Source organism: Bipolaris maydis, assembly GCF_028858645.1.
Source record: "Bipolaris maydis strain C4 unplaced genomic scaffold PSV08scaffold_3, whole genome shotgun sequence".
Lineage (NCBI taxonomy): Eukaryota > Fungi > Ascomycota > Dothideomycetes > Pleosporales > Pleosporaceae > Bipolaris > Bipolaris maydis.
Genome location: NW_027093859.1, coordinates 1247631 through 1254449, shown reverse-complemented (window position 1 = coordinate 1254449; position 6819 = coordinate 1247631).

The window sequence follows — 6819 nt, the reverse complement described above, 5'->3', positions numbered from 1 at the left end:
ACTTTCCTCGGGTGTTTTTCTTATCCTTGGACCTGTCTTGTACCTTGCCAGTCATATAGGTGTCTCCGTCGTGATCCTTGTTGCTCCGATACCTTCGGGTGTTGGCAAAGGGTAGCCCTGGTCGATATCCTTTCTGGGCTTCCTTCCGTTCCCATAATCGCGTGTCGATTCTTGTTGCCAACTCGATCAACGAGTACAAATCCTTTGGCTTGTCGTAGTGTACAAGTTCGTCCTTGATGTTTTCCTTCAGACCTGCTTCGTATACCGTCCGGAGTGCCGAATCGTCCCAATTGATTCGCGCTTGTAGTTGCTTGAACTCCGCCGTATAGGCCGAAACTGCTTTGGTCTGCCTCAGGCGAGATATCGCTTTCTCCGCCTGGCTTTCCGCGTCTACCTCCCCAAAGATGCGTCCCATTTCCTCCTTGAAGTTGGCCCAACTGCTGAATAAGGTACGCGTCTCGTCCTTAGTTCCCTTGTTATCGATGTCTTTTAGAAAGTCTTCCACGTAGGGTTGCATCCAGCTTGCCGCTTTTCCCTTCAGGTGGGTATTAGCCATGAGAATTTTCTCTTCGTCGTTTGGCACATCGTTGTAGCCGCAGTATAACTCGATAGTGGTGAGGAACGTCCGTAACCCTTCCCGGTTACCATCGTATTTGTCTGGGGTTGCCATCTTGGGTTTCTTGATAGGCTTTTCGTTCGGTGTGGCCATCAGCTGACTCGTGAGTTGGTTGATCATGTTCTGCAACTCGGCGATCTGTCTAGCCTGATTCTGGCCTTCGCGTCTAAGATTAACGAGTTCGTACTCGGGGCTCCCTGCCGCCGGCTCGTTGATACCTCCTTGGGTATGACCAGTCATGTTGACGTTCTCGTCAGGCACCGGGCCTGGAATGTTGACATACTCGTTAGAGTTCTGTGACATGGTCTGAATCTTAATCGGACGCTGTTGGTTAATCCTCCACTGAATCCGTGGGTGGTCAAAGTGTTACACGGGGTTGGGTGCTAATACTTCTCTGGCTCGGTCCGGGTTAGGGCGAGTAGGAATAGAGACTAGCTCCGTGAGAGTTGTCTGGCGATTCGTAGTGGAAAAGAGTTATGGATGTAACCGAAGGTTTTGACAACGCTAATCTATTCGATAGACTAACATGTAACTATCTTGTGAAGTAAAAGATACTAGTAAGAAAGTACAAATTGAGTTGACCACAACGAGAGTAATAATGAAATCCATCCATCCTTATATCCTCATTGTTTCCAGTCCTGCCATCACTGCCGTCACGACTTTTCCTTGGCTTGGCCTGATGTCCTGATGGCTGCCATCAAAGGATTGCTGCCGTCACATACTAGCGCCTGATGGTTGTCTTGGCGTGATGTCAATCACGTGATCTTCGCCCCGCGATGATCATTACCTTCTGACGTGGACGTCCTTAGGCTTTCAGCCATCTCGTCACTTGTCAAGGAGAGAATCCTTCTTGTTACTTGTAACAGTAACGACCATCGCGGGGCTGGAGGTCACGTGATATGTGTGCTCCCGCCAAGAGCCCTGCTCCCGGAGCACGGGGGGCCTTGGGAGAATTATGCTCCCACTGCTCCCAAAGAAAAGGGAGAATAGGGAGCACCAGGACAGAAACAATGAGGATATAAGGATGGATGGATTTCATTATTACTCTCGTTGTGGTCAACTCAAATTGTACTTTCTTACTAGTTACTTAACTTCACAAGATTGATACTTGTTAGTCTATTCGATATAGATTAGGAATTGTCAACCTATTGTTACTTTCTATCCAAGCACGCCCACTCCACTGTATCGCCAGACAAATACCTCACGGCGCTCTTCACACCATCTCACTCGCCCTAACGCGGATCGAGCTTAGAGAAGTATCAGCACCAAACCCCGTGTAACAGTAAGACTACCTATACCTCTTAGTTTACTTATTCTATACTACTATCTATCTATAAGTAGTATATAGTAGATAGTAGTTACTTTATTTTTACTAGCTTATAGAGAGTTTTCTAGAATTCTTCTAGCTAATCTAAACTATAATCTATAATAATTTATAATAGAAACTTATAAAATCTCTACTATATATTCTAAAACTATTCTACGCACGCTTCTACTAATATTAATATTATAGCTTCTAGCTAGATAAACTTTAATAGGCGATCTATAATAACTAGTAGAAAGTAGAGTAAGTTCTTCCTCTCTTAAGGTAAGTTAGTTATAAAATCTATTAATATTTATAACTAGAACCTATTAGCTATAGAGAGTAGTTATAGTAAGCCTTACTACTTTAACCTTAAAGAGTATACTATATAGTAGTAATAATTTTATATAAAACGCGTAACGTCTATAGATATTCTATTTTAATAGTAGTTTTAGTAGAGAATTTAAAACGTCTAGTTTTTATCTAAATATCCTACTATTAGCGCTTTATATACTTACTAGATTATTGCTATTATAAGTAGTTTCTATATTAGTAGCTATATAACCTCTCTCTATAGTAGAGTACTATAAGCTAATATTATATAGTCCCTAATTTATTATCTAGTTTCCGCCTCTAGAGGAAAGAGACGTATACTTTCTTTTACTATATAGTATTTTACGTAGTAACTATTATATTATTATATAGCTTTTTCTTATAAGCTTTATAAATATATACTTATAAATACTATTAAGTAAGGTATTATTTTTACGTTAGTAGGCTAGGTTTAGACTAAACTTATTACTTAGATCTAAATAGAGGTTATAATGCGTCCTTTTTACTTCTATTTTAGTGCCTTATCTTAGTTATATTAGCTTAATATATTAGGCCTTATAGCTAGGCGTTCTAGTCTAAAGTATAGCTTAAAGTAAAAGTAAGAAAGAAATTTAGCCTATTAGTATTATCTCTTACTTAATACCTATATCTTTATAAAGTACTTTAGGTTTTTATAATCTATAAGAATTATAAATAGGTTTTTTACTTTTATAAGTTCTACTATCTACGCCTCTATATATTTTACTATTATTATTAGTTTTTTATTATAGATAGAGTAGTTCTATTATTTAAGTATTAAGAATATAAAGTAGTAAGTAACTAGGTAAAGTATCTTATTATCTTATTATAAGAGATAACCCCCTAGAGCTACTCTAAAGTAATCTAGTTCTATTACTATATTTTTATTAGGGTTCTATTATACTAAAATTAGGCGTGCTATAAATACTTATTTTAATTCTTAGAACGCTTTCTTCTTTACTTTACTCTACTAAAACTCTATATTATACTTTATAAGAGTATAGAGTAGAGCTACTACTTTTAAAAACTATAGAATAAAGTTATAGTAGAAATTTATAAATCTAATAAAGCCTTAGACTTCTCTTATATTCTTTAAGGAGTTCTATTCCTAAATAGCCTATATTTTCTTAGAGTTAAAGTAGATAAAATAGCTTACTTAGATAATATATCTAAGGTAGTAAATTATCTTTATTATAAATACGCTCTTTTTTAAGTCTAAGAATAGACTAGCCTTTTAGAGACTATAAAGTACTTCTTTTACCTTTTTAAAGTAGTTTTATCTTAACTTATAAGTATAGATTAATATATTATTTAAGTATACTATAATAAAAATCTCTAGTATATTACTAAGTATATTATTAATATATCTTTAAAAAGTAGTAAGTATACCTACTAGCTTAAATAAGTAGATTATTTACTTAAAGAGTCTAAACTAAGTATAAAATATAGTAAGTAGTTTATCTTTTAGTATAATCTAAATTCTATAGAAGGCTAAATAAATATCTACCTTTATAAACTACTTAGCCTTTATAAGTCTCTATAGCGTTTTCTTAATTAGTAGAAGAGAATAGTAGTCTACTTAGGTAATTTTATTTAGACTGCGATAATCTATATAAAACTACTATTTCTTATTTATCTTTTTTACTAGTAGAATAGGGGCTTTTACTAAGAAGGAGCTTACTTAAATCTAGCCTTTATCTATTAGTTCTATAATTTATTACTTAATTTCTAGTAGATATTCCTATAGTATACTATATAGGGGGCCTTATAGTAGGTTTAGAGTGTGTCTATCTTTATCTTTTATTAGCCTAATATAGTAGTTAAGTATACCTTAATATAGAGAAAGTTTTTTAGCCTTACTAAAGTTAAATAGGTCTCTAAATTCTTTAAGTTCTCTTAATAGCTTAAGTTTAGGCTTGTTTTATAGTATTTTCTAGCCTTTCTTAGCTTAAATCTAGTCTACTAGTACTTAGTTAATTATTAGTAAGTTAGTTATTACTTCTTCCCCTCTTTTATCGTGCTAGCTAGCGTTACTAGTAGTTAGCTTCTTTATTTTTATCTCTTTAAGGTTAATTAGGTTAGTAGCGCCTTACCTCTATTTATATTCTTAAATTATTAAACCTCTTACTTTTTTAATAGTTAGTAGTCTCTTTTCTATATTTAGAATTACTCTTTCTTAGTCTATCTATAGTCTCCCTAGAATAACTTTATATTCTAAGTTAAGTATAATATATGCTATAGTACGTATAGTCTATTTATTAAGGTTATAGTTAAATATTATAAGTTAGGTTATCTTTAAGCTAGGACGTACCTCTATAGTCTTATTTAAGCTACGTAGCTAGATTTTTATTATATTAAGTCTAGCTCTTCTCGCTACTTATTGTTGGAGATATAAGCTCACCAGCTGATCTCCGATAGAACCAAGTACTCAACCTTCAACCAAGACACGTCAATTAATCTATTACTAGAAGCTATTATGCTATTATCTAGTAATATCTATCTATTACGCCATAGATTACGCAAGCTACTACTAAGAAGACTCTTCTAGAATCTAAGACAACGAATATATAAGTAGTAGAAGAGCTAGTAGATAGAAAGTAGAGAAGAGTAGAGCGAATCCTACAGACTACCTTAGGAAGGCAATTTAACTATTCTCTCTCCCCTAGCAATATCTTTTTATCTCTTATTTATCTCTCTTTACTAGAACCTTCGATAAGCTGCCTCTAAGTCTATTACTAGACAAGTAGAAGGCAGAGACCTCTACCTCTGAGCTACTAGTAGAACAAGCAGCAACTTCCGCTACCTAAGTAGCAATATTCTAACACTTATTCTTATACTATATAAAAGCTTTAGTATTCTAAGTTTACTATTATAGTTATAAACACCGTTTTATTAAAAAGTATTAAGATAAGAAATAAAAGTCTATCTATATTCTTTAGTACTAGCTGTTTACTTACTACTTATATTTTACTCTTTACTATTACTATCTCTACTAGCCCCTATCTACTAGCCTAAGTAGAGGCTACTAGTTTCTTAAGTAACTTTCTACGTTAGTCTTATTAGTAGTATCTATAGCTACTACCTAAATATTTACTACGTTTAAGTAATTTCTTATAAAGTGCCCCTCTTATCTATAATATATATACACACTATCCTAGTAGCGTTAATAAAAGATTTTCTTAGAGATAAAGGTGCTCTTAGCCTTAGCTAGGCGTCTACCTTTTTAGCTATAAGCTAGTTCGCCTCTATCTCTACCTAAGTTTAACCTATTTACTAAAGTTATTTAGATATTACTATCCTTATTCTTAACTAAGGCCTAAGTAGGGGTCTATTAGCGTTTAAATAAGGCTGTCTTAATATTAACTACGATTTTATAGAAGGCGGTGACCGCCTTATCTTACTTTAAGTAGGTTACGCCTCTATTTAGAGTAATATTGCGTATTTACTAGTTAAGAGCCCCGCAAAGCTTTAAGATTTTTAATAGCTAGCCCTACTTATCCTCTCTACTTTTTATTAGAGCTTATATAAACTTTAAAAAAAAGTCTATAAATAACTTATCTTTTCTTTAGCAAAGCCTCTTAAGGCGCACTTAAGCTTTTTTCTAGCTATATTCGTCCTTATAGTAGAAATTAAAGTAGGTAAAAAAGGTATTTAGGCTAAATTCGCTGTTTATCTTACCCTTTTTATAGTACGCTATTATTTAGTTTTAAGCCTAGGGGCCTAGATTTATCTAGATAAAGGCGAACTATTCCCTTAGGCCTCTAATAAATTCCTAGTTAACTATAAGTTTATACTTAATTATAACTAGCTAGGCTTAGAACGTAGGCTTATAGCCGTTAAAGGGTTCCCCTATAGAGAGCGGTTTACGTTAGGCGTTTATTATTATAGGCGTATGTAGAGGGGTGTTTATCTCTAGGCTAGGCCTAGGCTAGGTGTCTTATAACCTTCTATTATCTTCCTCTATTTATTACATTATAGCCCTCTAGGCTTTAATCTGTTATTAGAGGCGTCGAAGTTCTTCTAGCATTGCCCCTAGGTTAACCATCTCTACGTCCGCTATAGCTTTAAGTAGGCCCCGTTATAGGGTTAGGTTTTAAGATAAGAGAAGTAATACAATTGTTATAGGCTAGGCCTTTTAGGATACTGTTAGGAGCTAAAGATTATTATATTGCTTAGGTCTATGTAAAGTATCGGAGGCTTGTTGTCTACTTATAGTACCCGTCCTTCAACTAGGCTATAATAGGGTAGGTATATAACCTACCCTATAACAAGTAGTATTAGCGAAATTTTCGCTACTCAAACTTAACAAATCTCCTACTTATCTTGCTATACTATATATCTCGCCACATAGGGAGAGACCTTGAAACTAGATAGATTGAAAAAAGATTAGATTCTAAACGATAAATAAAGCTAGGCGGGGGTTCTAAATAAGGATTCGACATGTGCCATAGGTTAGCCTTCCGAAGTTGACGATGCACTAAGAGCCTTGGTTGCTTAATACATGAACATGGTATAGTTTGCCCTGCTTTTCAAATAAAGGGATTAGCAT